The sequence below is a fragment of the Meles meles genome, chromosome 18 (assembly GCF_922984935.1).
Source record: "Meles meles chromosome 18, mMelMel3.1 paternal haplotype, whole genome shotgun sequence".
Taxonomy (NCBI): Eukaryota; Metazoa; Chordata; class Mammalia; order Carnivora; family Mustelidae; genus Meles; species Meles meles.
In genome coordinates, this window is record NC_060083.1 from 21,295,598 (window position 1) to 21,314,203 (window position 18,606).

Consider the following 18,606-nt stretch of genomic DNA (forward strand, 5'->3'; position numbering starts at 1 on the left):
CTGCTGGCCCGTATGGAGCTGCTCCTGTATTTAGATAAAAGTCCAGGAGTCTGAGCAGCTTCTTATAGGTCCAAGCCCAGATTCTGGGCACTTGATGTCCTGGGTTCAGGCCCCACTCCCTGCCTGGCTAGCTGTGCATCTTTGGGCAAGTTGTGTAACTTGTCTGAGCATGAGTTTCCTCATCTGTAAAATGGGGATTGTAATAGGATTGTTCCTCCTGGTAAGTGAGATGAGCGGTAGAAGGTAGGATGCCGGGCGCAGAGTAAGAATCTTTTTATATATTTTTTTTCAACAAGCATTCAGTTAGTGGGTGGTTCCCCCACTGTGGGCTGCGCACTATTCTAAACTTGGAATAACAGTTAACAAAATGGACCAAACATCAGCTTTGTAGAACTTTGGTTTTGGTCTTGGAAGATGGTAAGGTAGTAAGTAAAATAGATTGATAAACTGTGATTGTGCTGTGGAAACAGGGCAGGGAAGAACCCCAGGGGCAAGGGGTGGTGTCATTTTTTTTTTTTCCTTTTTGAGATTTTATCTACTTAGAGTAAGCATGGAGGGGAGGAGCTGAGGGAGAGGGATAAGCCATCTCTGCGCAGAGTCGATCAAGCCAGCCAGAGTCCGATCAAGCCCCACTTGGGGCTTGATCCCATGACCCCAAGATCATGAACTGAGCTGAAACCATGAGGTCGACGCTTAACCAATGGGACCATCCAGGTGCCCCAGGGGGTGGTATAATTTCAGTGACAGGTCAGGATGGCTTTATAGAGAAGGTAATATTTGAATATAGACCTCAAAAGGGTAGAGAGAGATACTACAGCTGGGAATGAGCTTTGGAAGCTGAGTGCCAGGGCAGAGGCCCAGGAGAGTGAGTTGGGAGACTCTCAGCGAGGTGCTGTGCTCAGAGGGAGCCTGGGGCCCCGGCAGCGAAGAGAAAGGAGGGATGAGAACGGAAGGCCATGAGGGGTGCCAGAACCATAGATGGCCCTTTAGCGGCTTTGGCGTCTGTCCTGTAAAATCCTGTAGGGATTTTGAAACTAGGCCTCATTTTTTACTACCAAATGGAATTTGGGTATAGTATACGCACTAAGCCTGTTCCCCAGAGCTCTGTTGCTGACCTTCCGGAAAGGTACTGAGAAGCGGGTCCAGTTTCTGACCATGAGGGTGGTCCAGTGGCGGCCGCCTGTGTTCATCCCACAAGCCTCCACAGAGCCCCCAGGAGAGTGGATCGTGCTGCTTTTCAGTAACATCAGGACAACAGACATCCCTCCAAGGGAGTTTATTCTAAGGTAGTTACTCTGTGGAAAAGAAATGGAACATTTATGAGGTTATGTGCATTATCTGTAATACAGAAAAAAACCCCCAGCAAAACCAATGTGTAGCACCGAGGCAATAGTTAGACATACCCCAGTAGAGCACCTGATGGTTATTACATGTGCAGCTGCTCTTAGGAAGACGGGGTGGCGACACAACTGTATTTATGATATCACATTAAGTGGAAATATACAGAATGCAGAATTGCACGTGCGCAGCATTTGTAGTTATATAAATAAAATATATCTGCCCATGGAAAAATCTAGAAGAGAAATGCATTGTGTCGGGGGGGGGGGAACTACTCTTGGAAGAATTCCTTTATTATCGTTGCTATTTTCATTCTCTCATTCATTAGGGTAGTGAATGTTCTGGGTCCTGCCGCCCTTGAGGTGTGAGCTTGGGGTCAGACACGGTGGCAGACCTGACCTGAGCCCCCTGGTTCCAGTTGGCTCATACACCTTCCCTTCTCAGTGCCCCGGGGTGCGAGGCTAGAACGTGAGCAAAGCAGAGCAGAGCTCAAACCTGCGGGAATAAAATGAGTCTTGGTCCTCAGGCTTTTCCCCAGGGTGTTCAAGCCTTTGTTGAGCCAGTCCTGGATTAGGCTGAGAAGCAGAGAAGTTTCCAGAGCCGCCACCCGTCCTGTGGGAGCAGAGTCTGCCTGGCACCCAGAAGGCTTCCTGGGTTTTGGCTGCCCGGCCTGAGCCATGCTGGGGGTCCCCAGGCAGTGCCCCTGTTCTTGTAACTGTGAGGCCATCTGTGTTGAGGGGCTGTTCCAGAAAGGAGAACCGTGGCTGTGGGCTCTGTCTCTAGGAGCCAGACACTCACGCGGTGGACCTTGCCTGTGAGACACGGTGCCGGGAATCTGGTGGTTGGCTCAGAGAGACACGTGGAAATATTGGACAACCACTTAACAGTGCTTACTGCCCACAGTCTGAGTAAAGTGCTCTGTGTGTTTGGATGGTGGATGGAGGTGATGAGGACGACGTTTATGACAAAAGCAAACACTGATCGAATGCTCTCGATTTTGGGTTCTTGGCTGGGACCCAGAATGCCACACCCCACCAGTCTTTCCAGCTGCCCTGGGAGCCTGGTGAGTTCTCACCACCATTGCACAGGAGGGAACGGAGGCCGGGAGAGGTGGGTTAGCCTCCTGATGCCACATGGATGGGGAACAAGGGGAGAACTGCGTTAGGATCTGGCTGACTGCGGAGCCCACACATTTGCATTTTCTGTGTCACTGCACACTTGGCTCCACAGAGACAAGTGTCACCCGTGGATCCCACTCTGCTTCCCGCTTCCAGTCTCTGTCTGTCCCTCCCAGAATGCCATTGCCTCTCGCCTTGGCGTCCCCTCCACTCGGCACACCGCATGCTTCCGGGACAGCCTTCTGTAAGAAGTGTGATTAGAGCCCTTCTGCGATACAGGAAGGATTTCCTTTGTCTTTGAGGACAAAGACTGTGTGTGACCTCTTCATCCTGGAGTTTGAGGGCCTAGTATAGAGCTTGGCACATCATTTAAGTGCTGAGTAATTAAATGAGGATGTATTATAATCCATGCTAGATTGACTTTCACCACAGTCCCAAAGAAATAATAAATATATCATTATATATATATTTATATATAAATAAATAATAAATATCAAAATAACAATAATAATGATAATAATCACACGCATCAATGCAGAATGCCCTCCAGTGCGGAAGTTGGGAAAACGGCCTCTGGAATCAGACCCAGACAGCCTGGGTTTGAATCGTGCCTGTGCCGCTGCCTGCTCCTAATCTTGCTGAAGCTGTTATTTCTCTGGGTGTCAGTTTCCCCATCTGTACAACGGGGGCAATCACGGTACGGTTTGGGCTGCCGTGAGGTTCAACTGCGTAAATGCGGAAAGCATGTAGAGCAGAGCTTTGGCACAGTAAGCACCTGATGAAACTGAATTATCGTTCTTTGCCCTTGCTGTTATTACTGTCCCTCGCAAGGTTAAGGGGAGCTGGACTTCTAGGGAGACTCCCCACATCCAAGGTATGGATTCTTACCCCACCTGTGGCTGCAGAGTGAATGCCGCAGACCTCCCGGCTGGTTCTCCGCCCCAGTCCCAGGGCTCTGCTGGTGGAGTGGGTGTGAAGCTTATTCACCCCACGTGGTGAGGGGTGGGGAAGGCTGGGGCCGAGCCAGGCCTTAGTCCTAGCTGTGTCACTCTGAACCTGGATGGGCCCGCTCGGCTTCAGGGAGCCCAGTTCCTAACCTGGGAAGTGAAGACAGTCATCGCTACTTTATGGGGTCATCATTGGGATGTTGAGAACAGGATCTGTGCCATAAGACTCGGGGCATTGCAGGCACTCAGCCCGTGTCCCTCTCTCATCCTGGAGGGCCTCCCTCAAACCTGTGTGAGTCCCCCGAGGCCTCCCAGTGAGGAGACCATGCGTGTGTCCCCCAGGCTCTGTGCCAGCAAATGAAGAGAGAATGGACAGGTGTGTGGGTTGTAGGTACAGCACTGAATCTGAGCCCACCTTTCCCCCTCACCCTGATGCCTTGTCTCTGCTCTTCTTTTTGTTCCTTCTGAGGCAGGTGCAGCAAGGTAAGGAAGGTGTCCCCCCAGTGAGGTGACAGACGGGCCACTGGGAGCTTCCCTGTCCCTCTCCCTGCTCTCCCTGCTCAGACCCCAGGCCCCTCTTTCCCCATCAAGCACCATTGGCTGCTTGGGGTGGCAGACACTTTGATCGTGTTCCAGGCTTCCCTTCAGAGGTGGTCTCCAACCCGGCCTCTGCTGGCCATCTCTCCTGCTGGGTTTCCAGGATGGGGGATGGTGGGTTCTGGCTGGAAAGAGGAAGGGCTCCAGAGGGCTGTGAGCTGCAGACAGGCACAGGAGAGAGTGCAAACATGGATGCAGACTATTGTTGAAAGGAGGCTTGTTCCCCAGGCGCCCAGATCGGTTGAGAGCCCTACTCATTTGGGGTGTGAGGATCACTGACTCCGAGCGGGGCTGATGGTTGGGGCGACTGCTGGCCTGGTTAGGGGCTACCGGTGCTGCCAGAGGCATTGGGGCCCAAGGTCATTCTCTGCAGGACAGCCGCCCCTGCCAATGGGGATGGTGGGCGTCGTGGAGAGGAATCCGGAGAATTCTTTGGTGTGTGTGTGCGCACGCGTGCCTGTGTGTGGGTAATCTGAATGTAAAGAGGATCTCGGGGTGTGCCTGGGTGGCTCAGTCGTTAAGTGTCTGCCTTTGGCTCAGGTCATGATCCCGGGGTCCTAGGATCAAGTCCCACATCAGGCTCTCTGCTTGCCAGGAGGCCTGCTTCTCCCTCTCCCACCCCCCACGTTCGTGTTCCCTCTCACCGTGTCTCCCTGTCAAATAATTAAATAAAATCTTCCAAAAAAAAAAAAAAAGGGGTCTTGGTGAAGCTGAGAGAGAGAGCTAATGTGGAAGAGTTCCTTTAAAAATGTAAGTCAGCTGGGGTGCCTGGGTGGCTCAGTGGGTTAAGCTGCTGCCTTCGGCTCAGGTCATGATCTCAGGGTCCTGGGATCGAGTCCCACATCGGGCTCTCTGCTCGGTGGGGAGCCTGCTTCCCTCTCTCTCTCTGCCTGCCTCTCTGCCTGCTTGTGATCTCTCTCTGTCAAATAAATAAATAAAATCTTTAAAAGAAAAAAAAAATGTAAGTCAGCTCACGTCAGCCCGCGGCCGAGATCTGTTCAGTGACTCCCAGTCCACTTGGCGTAAAAGCCAAAGTTAAGGCGAGGGTTTCTCCTCCTTTCCCTTCTGCCCCGACCCCACTGGCCTCCTTCCTGTTTCTTGAATACACCAGGCACCCCACCTTGGAGCCTTAGCCCCTCTTGGAATGTTCTTCCCCCTGGTACCCACAAGGCTTGCTGCCCCTCCTGAATGAGTGAGGTCTTCTCCGAATTTCCTGGATGAAAGCCCACCCTCCCTGCTGTCTCACCCCCTCGGGCTTCGGATCCCTGCCCCCTAAGTGTTCTGCCACCCATATGTGCCCTGTGGTGTTACTTGTGTGTCCTGTCTCTTTCCTCACTAGAATGAGAGCTCTAGAAGGGGAGGGATGTATATCTGTTTTAGTCATTCATTGATCCTTGGTACCTCAACAGAGTGGACTCTTCAGTAAAATTCAAATGAATAGAAGAAAGAAGAAAGTCGTGGTCAAACTGCCAATGCCTGGTGCGGTTTGGCTGTCGGAACCCCATGGGACCCACTGAGTAATCTTCTGGTTTTGGAAAATTGGAGTCATTATGACCCTAGTCAAGCCTCCAGTGGGTCTGGGTGAGAACCTTCTCTTAGATGTGTGTGTGTGTGTGTATGTGTGTGCGCGTGCTCTTCTGTGTCTCCCAGGATGGTGCTGGGCGGGTCCCAGGTTTTGGAGACTAAGGCTGTGACTCTGTGCTACAGATACAAGGAGCCCCTTACTTAGGTTCTCCGCATGTAAGTTCAATAAAGTTCTGTGTGTGTAAGCACTGGGAATTTGGGTTGACCAATGAGGATTTAAAAAGAAATTGGCCCCAGGGATGTTAATTGCAGTGTTATTTATACTGACAAAGGTTGCAAGTAACCTAAATATCCAGTATCCTAAACATACAACCTTGGGAGGTTACATAGCTTACACCGTAGTGCATATAGATCTGTTGGCCTTTAAAAATGCCAGAAACGGGGCGCCTGGGTGGCTCAGTGGGTTAAGCCGCTGCCTTCGGCTCAGGTCATGGTCTCAGGGTCCTGGGATCGAGCCCCGCATCGGGCTCTCTGCTCCGTGGGGAGCCTGCTTCCCCCTCTCTCTCTGCCTGCTGCTCTACTTGTGATCTCTCTCTCTCTCTCTCTCTCTGTCAAATAAATAAATAAATATTAAAAAAAAAAATGCCAGAAACTGGGGTGCCTGGGTGGCTCAGTCATGGGCGTCTGCTTTTGGCTGGGGTCCTGATCATGGGATCCTGGGATGGAGCCTGGCTTCAGGCTCCCACTCCCCCTTCTTGTGTTCCCTCTCTCACTATGTCTCTCTGTCAAATAAATCTTAAAAAAAAAGAAAATGCCAGAAACTTGCCAAAAACGTTACTACTTATTAAAGTGTTCTTAATGTACCGTTAATAGAAAAAAAATGGATTACTAAATGGTATGACATCAGTTAATTATTAAAAATGAAATACGTGGAGAAAAAGAGAAGGTCATACATAATGCTTGTTAGTGGTGGGTGGCTTGTCCCTAAATTGGGGAATAATTGTTAACTTACTTCTTCCTGGTGCTTTTCTTTCCCAATTTTTCATCCATAAATATGCATTTCTCATGAATTAGGGGAAAAGGTCGTGTTATAAATGTACAAATATTTTGGCTGGGTTTTCATGTACTTTAAAACGTGACAAACATTTCTCGTGTTTTATTTTTATGCCTATCGTAATATTTTTTTTTTTTTAAGATTTTTTTTTATTTGACAGAGGGCAATCACAAGTAGGCAGAGAGGCAGGCGGGGGTTGGGAGGGGGGAAGCAGCCTCCCTGCTGAGCAGAGAGTCCAATGCAGGGCTTGATTCGAGGACCCTGAGACCATGACCTGAGCTGAAGGCAGAGGTTTAACCCACTGAGCCACCCAGGCACCCCTGCGTATTGTAATGTTTTAACCATATGATTACCCAGACCTTGTCCCCACCTTAATGTGAATATCTGCTTGCTCATATGATGTGGCTTGAGTCTACAGATCAAAAAATAGATTTTTTTTTTTTTCAAATGTGTGAACTAGGAGCTTGAGAATGAGGAGGGATAAAATGGAAAATTCACAGTGCGACCCGTTACGGGTTCTTTGAAGTGAAATTATGTGTTCTTAAAAATTATCTAAGCCCAGGAAAGAGAACGTTAGATCCTATCAGCTCACTTACGAGTGACATAGAAATAACAGGCAAGTGCTTTTCCTCTGTGACTCTCTGTGCCATTTCACTCTGAGATTATTTGACTGAGCTTCTAGACGAAACTCTTGTTGAGGAACCATTTGAAAAGCCTGAGGTGCATTGGAAAGGCTGTGGTGTGCTGCCCAAACCCCTTTCAGAGTTTACGCCCCCATCCCAGCTGCCAGGAGTGATGGCTGCTGACAGCTGACAGCTGCGTCCCTCCCGGGATGGGCCCTCAGCTAAAGGAAGGTTCCTCTCTTTCGATAGGGCACCGAGGCTGACCCCTTGCCTCCATTTGGGACACCTCAAGGGGCTGTCCCAGCTCAGCGCTCTGTGTGGGTTCTAGCCTAGCTGCCCCTCTGCCCAGGCCTGCTTACCTCAATGGTGTGGACTGCTTCTTCAGGCCAACCTCCACATCAGAGTCTGCTTTTAGGGAACCTTTCCCTCAGACCCTGATTTTCCAGGGAGGAGGTTGTGGAGAAGAAAGTGGGACCCTCCTTCCCAAGTCTGGCTCTCCTGACTGACACGAGAAAGAAGGGAGCTTGGCTGTCAGAGTTGCAGTCTGGTGTCTCCTTGTCCTCTTACTCCATTCAGAAAGAGTGGCTTTGGTTCTTTTTTTTTTTTTTTAAGATTTTATTTTAGAGACGGAGAGAGACAGGCAGAGAGCCAGCACAAGAAGGAGGAGGAGCAGAGGGAGAGGGACAAGCAGACTCCACGCTGAGCGCAGAGCCCAGTGCAGGGCCTGATCCTGGGACAGAGCCGCCCAGGTGCCCCTAAGTGGCTCTGATTCTTGGGGTCCTCAGCAAAACCCAAAGGCTGCAGATGCTGGCCTGCCTGCCTCCAGCTGTGTCTGCCCCCATCTCCCCACGACCTGCGCTGGCTGTGGCTGCTCCCATAGACTGGCCCTGACCGTTGGGGACAGGCTACCTGCCACAAGGGTTTGTGGGGCTGGACCTGAAAGGTCTTCGCCTGTGCCCAGGCAGATCTGTCATTCTCCTGAGGCCAGAAGCTTTGGTGGCCCTTTGCTTGCTGTTGTCTGAGCACCAGGTTTTACTGCAACTCTAACAAACTCTCGAAATAGTACCAAACCGGGTGACCTTTTGTTGATAAGTGGTTGGACAAGTGGAGGACGGTTGTAGCTCCTTCGCGTTTGGTTGAGAGTCGCTCCTCATGCCTGCAGGACAGACAGAGCTGCATTTCTCCAGTGAGTCTAGCGGAGCCAAGCTCTTCTCTGGCGGCTCCTCCCCATCCTTTGAATCTCAGCGAGTAGCCACGTGGAACTGTGATCTCCCCTGGGCCTCACTGCTGTTTCAGGCCTTCAAGCTTCCTCTCCCTGGAATGCCTGGAATTCCCCCTTGTCTCACTGGATGGCCTCTCTCATCTGTTTCCTTTCTCTTTCCTGGCCTATCTCCCCAGCGGGGAATGTGCTGGGCCCTGGGCCGTGAGCATCTTGGGGTTTTTTTTTTTTTTTTTTTTTTGAGACTTCCCTTGTCTTTGTTCCTTTGTGGCCCCCTGCCCTGTGAATGCTGGAAACTTCTCTCCTGCCCTTTCCTCAGTGTGTTGGCGTGGCACATTTCCTTGCCGCCCCTCTGACCTCCAGACTTGCTCTTGCAAACCTATCTGGAAAGACATTCTGAGCATGTGTTCCCAGCGTGGGTATTTTCACCTATAAATTATGCACCCATACTGTTGTGCCTACTGTATCATGTACATAAAATAATACCTACGTCCCTACAAATAGGCTTTTGAGAGGAGGAGATGAGGGAAGTTCTCTTTTCCTTTTGCGGGGGTGGGGGGTGCCCTCTGAACTAGAATTCCTGAATTGAGAACTAGCTGGGGGAGCGTCAGGGATCCTGTTTCCCTTTGCCTTCTCAGTGCCTGGTACAGATCAGGTGGACTTAGCTTCTTGGAGGGAAGTTCGTGTTCGGGTATGAGAAACATTTGCCAGGAGGCAGATGGCTCAGGGAAGTGTGGGTGTTCTGATGGTCTGGGTCAGTCTCAACGTGGAGGGGGGGCCCGTGGGGAGCCACCCCCCCCCAGGAGGTTTATATCCTGTTCACAACTTTCAGAGGGTGGTAATAACGCCACTAGCACTTTCATTTATTTGGCAAACATTCACTGAGCACCTAATGTATGCCAGACGGCTGTAGCATGAATTAGTGGTATAGAGAAAGATATCACCTCGGCCAGGAGGTTCCCAATTCCTGTCCAGCAAGATGGGGAGGCACCCGAAGGTACATGGGGTAGCTGTGAGTGTGAGGGGGTTGGAGGTCAAAGGTGACTTCTCTGAGGAGGTGGGTCTTGACTGAGCCTTGAACCTTCCCAGTCAGAAAGGCACTGAGAATATTCCAGGCCCAGGCAGAGGGTGAGTATCATGGGAGCTGTGTGTGGTGTATGGCTGTGGTAGGGCACTAGGAGCGTACCTCACATCTGTTAAAAAAAGAAAAAAAGTCTCTCATTCTCAGGATTTTTGGAGGAGTTTATGTGACTGAGGCCCTGTACCAGCACTCCCCTCCCTGTGGGACTTAAGGATTTATCCCCACTCTTACAGATGTGGAGACATCCCAGAAAGGTTCAGAAGGGCTAGTGGCTGGGCCTCAGTCAGAACCCCTCCCCATGCCCAGCCCACCTTCCTAGCCCTGCGGCCTCGTCCCTATCTGCCAGAGGGACTGGCTTGGCTTTCACAGCAAGGGAAGTAAGAGAGGGTCCGCTGCTCCCTTGGGCCATTGCAGAGATGGCTCTCTGTCAGGGGGTAAGGGTGCCAGGTCCCCTGGGACACAAGGCCTTTTCACCCAGGCTGTCATCCTGGCTTGGCGTCAGCATGGAGGTCACCATGGCCTTTGGTCTGGAGCCGCAGCAGAGAGGACAAGATCCTGGGTGAATCCTGGGCTCTTGATTTGAGACTCCTGGGGAAATGCTCCGCCCTTCAGGGTGTGGGAAGGAGTGGGAAGTCACAGGCTGGATTGGCCTCTTGCGGGCAGAGTAGATTTAGAGGAAGTCCAGACCCTTGCTAGAGGGCAAGTTCCTGTGGATGGGGCTGTGTCTTGCTCAATGGGCCAGAACACTCTGTTTGCCACTTGCTAGCCCTGTAACTTTGGACAGGTTGCCCCCAAAGCCTTGACTTCCTCCTCTGTAAAATGGGATACCAGCCGACTTTCTCCATAGGACCGCCATGAGGCTGCGAGGTGCCTCGTGGGTTAAATTCAGCCATCTGGTAAACGTTCTCCTTGTTCTCCACATACTAGCTGTCGTCTTTACCTTCCATATTCCCAGTGTGCCTGCTCACGCTGGGATGCTGTGTGTTGAAAAGAATACATGAACTCGGGTTCGTTAGCATCTATAAGTAAGGAAGTATTAAAATCTGGATTGAGTTGTTTCTGGCTTCCAAGAAATGAAACCGGCGCAGTTTAAGAAAACATCCAGTTTCCTTAGACTCCCTGTGGCTCTGAGGTTTTATGATCCTTCTACACAGCCCTTGAGGATTTTCTTCCACGTAAACACACCGACGAGGGTGGTGGTTTACAACCCGAGTCTGGTTTGGCTCCTGGTGCCTAGCTGCTGGCCTGGGTCTGGGATCTAAGGCTGTCGAGCAGGTAGGCGTGGAGCCTGGCCGCTGGCATGGAGACATTACGGTAAGTGCTTTCTTCCTCCAGATGTGGTTATGACTGCAGAGCGGCCAGAATGTGGAACTCGTCCCGTGGGTTTGCTGGGCGGTGGTTTGCCAGGCAGCGGTTAGCCGGGAGGATGCCTACCGAGGACTCAGGAGTGGCCGGCCACACAGCGGACAGTGCCTGGAGGGTCAGAATGGGAGCCCTGGAGCCCTCCTACCTGTCTGTCTGTCCTTCTGGGAGGTACACTCCTGGTGCCCACAGGCTGGAGGCAGCAGCCCAGGGGATGTGGGGGCAGGGAGGCTCCAGACATGGGGGCTCCAACCTTGACTGTGTGTCGTGACTCCCACCACGGGGACTTGAAGGCGACCCCCACTCCATTCTCCCTGTCCCAGCTGTGACCAGGGTAGGGGAAGGGCTGCAGGAGGGTTTGACCAGGCCGGGCAGGTGGTCCTTGGCTTTGAGCAGCCCGGGCACCCCTGGTTGAGAGAGTTAAAGGTGGAGAACGCTGGCCTGCACCTGGAGGCTTGGCTTCTCTTCCTGTCTGCTAGTCACTTGCTGTGTGACCACAGATGGGCCAGTCAGATGCTCTGGGCTGCAGCTTCTTCAGCTGCAAAATGGGGAAACTGGCCCCCTGGGTACTTTCCCGATCTATGATGCCAAAACACCCTGGAGGATTGCCAGGGACTGTTCTTTTTTTTCTTTTTTCTTTTTTTTAAGATCGGCAATTCGTGCATGTGGTAAAAGATACTGAAAGTTATAAAAGGATATAGGGTCAAAGCAAACCTCCCTCATACTGCACCCCCCTGCCTCCCCACCCCGTTTCCTCTATCGGAGGCATTTACTTTGAAATTTTAGAGATTTTCTGTGTGTGTGCACCCATCCTTAAAAATTTTTATTTGTGGAATATCATGTACTCAAAAGCATGTATAAAACCTATGTGCAGTTTGATAGACTGAACACCTGTGCACTTACAACTCAGATTGAGAAGTAAGAGGATTCCCAGCACCTTAGGCAGGAATCATCCCCTTCACTGCGTTCCTCACGCTGTTTACTCGCGTGCACATGCCGTTTGTGCTCTTTTTTTTTTTTTAAAGATTTTATTTATTTATTGGGCAGAGAGAGATCACAAGTAGGCAGAGAGGCAGGCAGAGAGAGAGGAGGAAGCAGGCTCCCCGCCAAGGAGAGAGCCCGATGCGGGGCTCGATTCCAGGACCCTGGGATCATGACCTGAGCCGAAGGCAGCGGCTTTAAGCCTCTGAGCCACCCCGGCGCCCCTGTTTGTGCTCTTCTGTACTTCCTTCTGCTCCCGTTCGACCTGGGAGATCCACTTACATCAGGACACATAGGGCTAGTGGTCTTGTTCTTCTTAATAGCCACGTACCATTTCCTCTCTACGGATGTGCCATTACTATTATTACTATTATTATTGATATATATATATTTTAACAACCCCATCTTGCTGCATAATCAGGGTGTTTCCACTCTTTTGTCATTGCCAACAATGCTGCAGTCATTTTTCTGGCTTCCAGGAACCGCCATTCGTTAAAATATGCTGTAAGAGGCCTATTGCATCAGCCTCCCTGACCTGCCAGTCATTTCTAGAACAAACATGGAATCACTCTAGCAGGAAGCCCTGCATGGCTCTGGGGTCCTCGTGCATGGATGTCCTGGGCCACTCACCTGGAACCAGCGCTGCCTGTCCTATGCCGCCCTTTCCCCTCTCAGGGCCAGGTTTTGGGGAGTGGAATCTCCAGTTGGGTGTGTGCTGCCGTTGCTGGGGAGAAGCATGGATGGGAACACAGCTGCAGGCTTCCCTCCAGGCAGAAAAGTTCCTTTTCTTTTGATTATGCAATGTGCCAGTGAGGGGCCTGGGTCTGCTCTTCTGCTTTTCTTCATCGTTCTGCAGATAAGAATGAGGCAGGGGGGCTGGATCGGGTGCTCCAACCCAGGCCAGTGTGTTTTTGAACTGCTCCTCCTCATGTTTCCTTTCCTGCTTTATCTGCCTCTTCCTCATGTTCTCTTTTCCTTTTTGTCCTTCCTTTTGTCTTTCTTCATCCCCATACTGACCCCCTTTGAACTCAAATCCACAGGAAGCTGGCTGATTCTTGCATTCCTGTGTGCAAAAGTTCTGGCTGTTCTCTCCTTTCTCTCCCGTTTCTTAATGTGGACAGTCCTGGGGCACCTGGGTGACTCAGTCGGTTGAGGGTCCGACTCTTGATTTCTGCTCAGGGCATGATCTCAGGGTCATGAGATGGGAGGCGTTAGGCTCTGTGCTGGGCTTGGAGCCTGCTTAAGGTTCTCTCTCTCTCTCTCTCTCTCTCTCTCTCTCTCCTCACTCCTCTCTCTCTTTAAAAAAAAAGAGAGAGAGAGAGAGAGAGAGATGAATTAGAACAGCGCTTGGCATAGAAATTGTGGGGTGGTGTGCGCTGAGGACCGAGGCCAGTGAATGGGCGGCATCTGGGTCTTGGCGGTTCTTCTTGCTTCTTCTTTCTCCTTTTGAGCGGATCTTCTGCTGGTCTCTTTTTACTTCCTCCTTCAGGGTCTGTGGCTGTGACATGGGGAGGACAGACCTGCCCAGGAGGTCACGAGCAGGCAACAATGGAGATGACAGCGTCCGGATCTGGAAGGGCAAGGGGCTGGGAAGTGGTGGAGTTCTCAGGGGAAAGGGGAGGCTCAGGTACCTTTTCAAAGTGCCCTTGGTCCTTGGGTTCACCAGTCTGGGCAGAAAGGTGATGACCTAGAAACTTGTCAGGGTTGTTTGGGAGAGGCGAGCAGGCCTGGGTCTGGAAGCATTTTTGGATTTGGGAGTCTGCCTGAACCTGTGTGCTCAGAAGGCCAGAAAGCGCTCAGAGAGTGTGTGGGCTCCTGAATCGGGCCATCTGGGTCTATCTGGGCTTCACCCTTTTGTCAGCGCACTGGAGGGACCTTATAAAAACTACTGCATCTCAGTCTCCAGCTCCGTGAAATGGGGCTGTTGAAGCACAAAATGAGATCATCTTTATAGTGTTAAGCGCGTAGTTATGCTATAATGCTTTATAAATGTTAGCAGTTACTACTGTCTTTCAGGTGGTTTTCGAACATTTCAGGCAGAACAGTCCTTTTTTTTTCCCCTGCTAGTGAACCGTGTGGAAGTGCTCTAGGACGCACTTCGCAACTCTTAGGCGAAATCGAGTTGTGCCAGTTGGTACCACCTTTGTGCCAGGTACTTGGACAGTTCTTATTAAAACTGAAACTGTATATTGCTTAGGATTCAGCAAGCCACTGCCTGGGAATCTGACATGTGACACAAACCATGCCTGCATACACACGGGCATATGTTCATTGTAGCTTTGTCCATAGAAGCAAAAGGTTAGAGACCCCTAAGTGTCCAGCAGGAAGAGAAAGATTGGGTCACTTATGAAGTACTCTGTGACTGTGAAACAGACAAGAGAGATCTATGGACTGTCTTGGAATTATTTTCATGATCTGTTAAGTGTAAAAAAAAAATCAGAGGCAGAATGATACATATATGGTGCATTCGTGTTTTTTTAAAAGCTTGTGTGTGTGTCTGTACCTCTGCATACAGCTGGGCACGGACCCAGAGAGCACTCCATCTCTCACCAGTGCCTCCCACATTGCTCTCAGGGCTCGACTTTCGGGGGATGGAGGGGAATTGGGCATTTCTTACACTAAGGAGTTCTTCTCTGCCCACGAAAGATGAGCCCTTTGTGTCATTTTGCTTTCTAATTGGCGTTTTCCTGCAAATTAAGAAGAAAGAGGCCATCCTAGAGCTAAGGATGGATTTGCTCACGGTTGCACAGGTCTTTTTGCAGAAAAGCTGGGCTCTGGGTGCAGGCTCTGATGCTCTTAAAGCTAGCCTGCGAGAACGGAGGTTCCCAGCTCCTTCCTCCTTTGGCCCCTGGGCAGGCTGGCTCTGTGGGCTGTGTTCCCGATACGCTCTGCTCGCCATCTGTTGAGTAAGCAGGTGTGAGGCTGTTAGCCATGCCTCCCTCTCAGTAAGCCTCCCCGAGGTGATGGGATCACCCTTTAATTATTCACAGGGGTCAGCCACCTGATGGCCGGCAGACTATACCGACAGGCAGATGATTTGCCCGTTGGGAGAGCAGGAGAGTGTGGGCCACAGCTAGGAGCAGGTGACCTCACAAGAGAAATTCTTGAAGCATCTAGGAAGGTAGTTTTATGTACTGATGATCTCGAGGTTGTGGTTTAGGGGTGAACCAAGCTCAAGACAGCCATCCTAGCTCACATGGACCTGGTTTGCTTTCCCAGCAGTCTGGGGAGAGAGGGGTCTCCTTAGGTCCCCTTTGCATGGCTTTGAGATCTTTTCAGAGGTACACCTGCTTCTTCCCAGTGCGGGCCCTCTCCTCTGGGAGCAGCAGGGGCCTCCAAAGGGCAAGATCCTTCTCCAGAGTCCATAGACCTGTGGCCAAATACCAGCACACCCTCTGGACCATCCTGTGACCTTGGACAGGCCACTTTTCCCCTCTTGGGCTGAATTTCTAGCACTCCTAAATCAAGGGATTGGAAGAGGCAAGCCCCACGGTGTCTCAGCTCTGGAACATTCTGTGAGTAATACACTCACACGACACGCTGTTGCAGGGTGAGGGTAAGAGTTAGACAGAGGCCCAGAAGTTGAGGCACTGTGCTAAAGTGCTTGCCCCCCTCAAGCACTGGAGCCCGATCCTGACCTGCGGCATGGTCGTGGAGACTCGAGGGGGTGGGCCGTGTTTCCAGACTGAGCTCCCCACCTGTGAAATGGAACTAACACGACTGGCTTTGCAGGATGATGAAGATTTGTGAATATATGATTAAATTCCTGGCCCATGCTGGGTGCTCATCAAATCAACTTAGTAGCTGGCATTCCCAGCCCTGCTTTTTGTCTTAGCTGGAAAATGTACGCCATGTAGGGAGGGAAGTGGGGATTACCTTGCTTTGGAGATGCTGCTTCATAGAAAGCATTGACTGTGGGGCCTCACTGACCTTTCCCAAAGCAACGTGTGTTCCTTCATCATCATTCTGATTAAGCTTGGCGCTCGCTGAACTTTGTGATGCGTGTGATAGCTCTGATCTCCTTTCCTCCTCAGGAAACCCTATGAAGGAATAGCGATATCGTCCCTGTTTTATAAAGCAGGAACGACGCTCTGGGGAATTAAGCGCTGTGCCCAAGATCACACAGCCAGTAATGGTTGGTGAGAGCAGGACTGGAGCACGTCTTTCTTTAGAGTCCTCGTCGGTGACCATCAGTGTGTGCTTTTCAGAACCGGGGGTGGGGTGCATTCGGAGACCCAAGAAAAGTGGTAAAACACCTGAGTCAGACAGGAAGTCATGCGCTTGAATTTCTTAGTGTGGTAGATTTTCTAAGAGACATTAACAGTCAGCTTTGTTCCGTGCCTAGGGTTTGTTAGACCCTGCAAGGTGGTGGAGCCCCGTGGTACTTTTGATTCAGATGATTCAGTTTTCTGTCTTTTTTTTTTTTTTAAGATTTTATTTATTTATTTGACAGAGAGAGATCAGAAGTAGACAGAGAGGCAGGCAGAGACAGAGAGAGGGAAGCAGGATCGCTGCTGAGCAGAGAGCCCGATGTGGGACTCGATCCCAGGACTCTGAGATCATGACCTGAGCCGAAGGCAGCGGCTTAACCCACTGAGCCACCCAGGTGCCCCAGTTTTCTGTCTTGTTTATTGCAAATGACCTTGAATTACCTAAGACCCAGGGAAATGTGTTCTTCATTTTGCCCTTTTAAACAATGCTGATCTCCCCCCTCCTGCTCAGATTTAAATAACCCTTCTGGGTTGTCACACGCTTAAAAAGCAGCATCATAAAAAATCCCAACCCCAGACTCACTGTAATTACGGGGTAGGATGGAGAGGGAGGACTGCTGAATGGGGAATAATGCGATCTGCCGAGCATTCTAAGTTGTACCGGTTATATTTGGTGGCAGGGTCAAAGGCTTGTGCCTGCTGCTGGAAAAATCACAAAGCAAAACAGCCCCTGCTTCAGCCAGGAGGTTTGGCTGTTTACTGCCTTTAATTTGGGGTCCCCGAGGTTCCCATTCTGTGGTGTGAGTGGCTGGCTGGATGCTTGCCGCCTCTACCTCCGCCTGGCCGGAGAGAGACAGCGGAGGCCTGGAAATGCTCACTGGTCGCTGTGAACTAGAAACCGGGCTCCTCTTTGACTGCCCCTGTTGGACAGCCGGAGAAAGAAGTACAACAAGCTTCCAGGAACAAGTAGAGTTTGTTTTTTGTTTTTTGTTTTTTGTTCTTAAGGCTCTTTAAACAAAGACTGGAAATCCAAGAGTGAAATTGCCGTGGGGTTTTGGGCAGGGAACGGACAGGATACTTCCCGGGGAGGTGGGTATGTGCCGGGGTGTGTTGTGGGAGGTTCATTGAGCACGTGGGTCTGTCGGAAGGGAGGAAGGGAAGGCGGGAAGGCGGGAAGGCGTCGGCAGGTGGCAGTAATTCGGAAGCCCCACCTCTGAGTGAGACTGCAACCATCCCAGGTGTGGAAAGCGAGTGAAAAGGTTGGATTTCACCTGCCTGGGGTCCTGGGCCTGGTCAGGGCCTGAATCGCACCCCTGCTTGTTGCCACGCCAGCCTGCTGTGACTCCACAGGGTTAATGTTTCCGTGGAGACCAGTCAAGGGACTGATATTTTGGATTCCAGAGACGTGAAGGAACAGGTCTTTTAATTTACATTGAAAAGCAATAAAAGAGCAGGAAGGAGATTTCTGGCATTTGCATTTTTAAAAACCAGCAACGTAAAACGGCTCTTAAGGAGCTGTTTCCCCTGATCTTCCTTGATGGAGATCCATCTTTTTTTTTTTTTTTATATTTTATTTATTTAACAGAGAGAAATCACAACTAGGCAGAGAGGCAGGCAGAGAGAGAGGAGGAAGCAGGCTCCCTGCGGAGCAGAGAGCCCGACGCGGGGCTCGATCCCAGGACCCTGAGATCATGACCTGAGCCGAAGGCAGTGGCTCAATCCACTGAGCCACCCAGGCGCCCCGATGGAGATCTGTCTTGATGGGCAGCCCCCTCCGTGTAGATGTCCTGGTAAAGGGAGCTCCTCCGAGAGCGCTCTGGGCGCGTCCCTTCTGAGTCCTCCAGGAAGCCGATTTTGGACCCTGGCCTCTGACTCAGTGTGGCCTGCTGGGTGGCTCCCTGAGCCTGGGAGGCGGCCCTGGCAGTGTCCCTTGGCCCAGCCCAGGAGCAGGTGCCCCAGGTGATCCTGCTCTGACTCTGAGTCTGCGGCCCGAGAGGCGCAGGGAAGGGGCTCCCGGGCAGCACAGGTCCAAGGTGGGTGCAGTCCGTCAGGGCGGTTCGGGGGCGGTGTGGAACACCAGTGAAGGGAGGGCGGGCTTCCTCTGGCTGGAGGCCTCAGGTGTGCGGAGCAGCTGTGAGTTTTGCCCAGAGCCAGGGGCTCGAGTTGTTTTCTGGCTGTCTCCTGTGTCTGTTGGGTGGAGAAAGCAGTTGGAAAAGCTGAGCCTGGTTTTGGAGAAGCTTGGTCTTCGCAGGGAAGGAGCTTACAGGTTTTCAAGAAGGAGTGCTTTTGGGGCAGAGGGGATCAGGGGTGTTTCAGGAGCAGCTCCCCTTTCCTTATGCCCCTGCGCTCCCCACCACCCCACCCCCACCCATCCAGGTCTCTACTCCTGATCTCTCACTCCCTTGGCCCGATCTGGTGTCTTGGCAGAAAAGCAGTTTATCTGTACATTTGTCCTGGTGTGGCTGTGCGTGCCTGTGTTTGTTGTCTGTGTGTTAATTCAAGAGGAGACCACAGCAGCCCCCTCAACACAGACGAGGTGAGGTGCAGCCGA

The 18,606-nt window shown here is 51.4% G+C and overlaps 1 protein-coding gene across 6 annotated transcripts in view; it reads left to right on the forward strand.

The window, feature by feature from the left end:
* The window catches only part of KSR1 (kinase suppressor of ras 1), a 155,119-nt gene that overhangs the window by 15,429 nt on the left and 121,084 nt on the right, over positions 1-18,606 (forward strand). The window contains exon 1 of one of the 6 annotated variants that reach the window (XM_045986490.1): positions 18,006-18,088. The exons of 4 other annotated variants lie outside the window; for them this stretch is intronic. The gene's annotated coding sequence lies outside the window, so the exon portion shown is untranslated. Of the gene's footprint in view, positions 1-18,005; positions 18,089-18,606 lie in introns of those variants that run through there. One more of the 6 variants, XM_045986488.1, reaches the window with a different exon arrangement.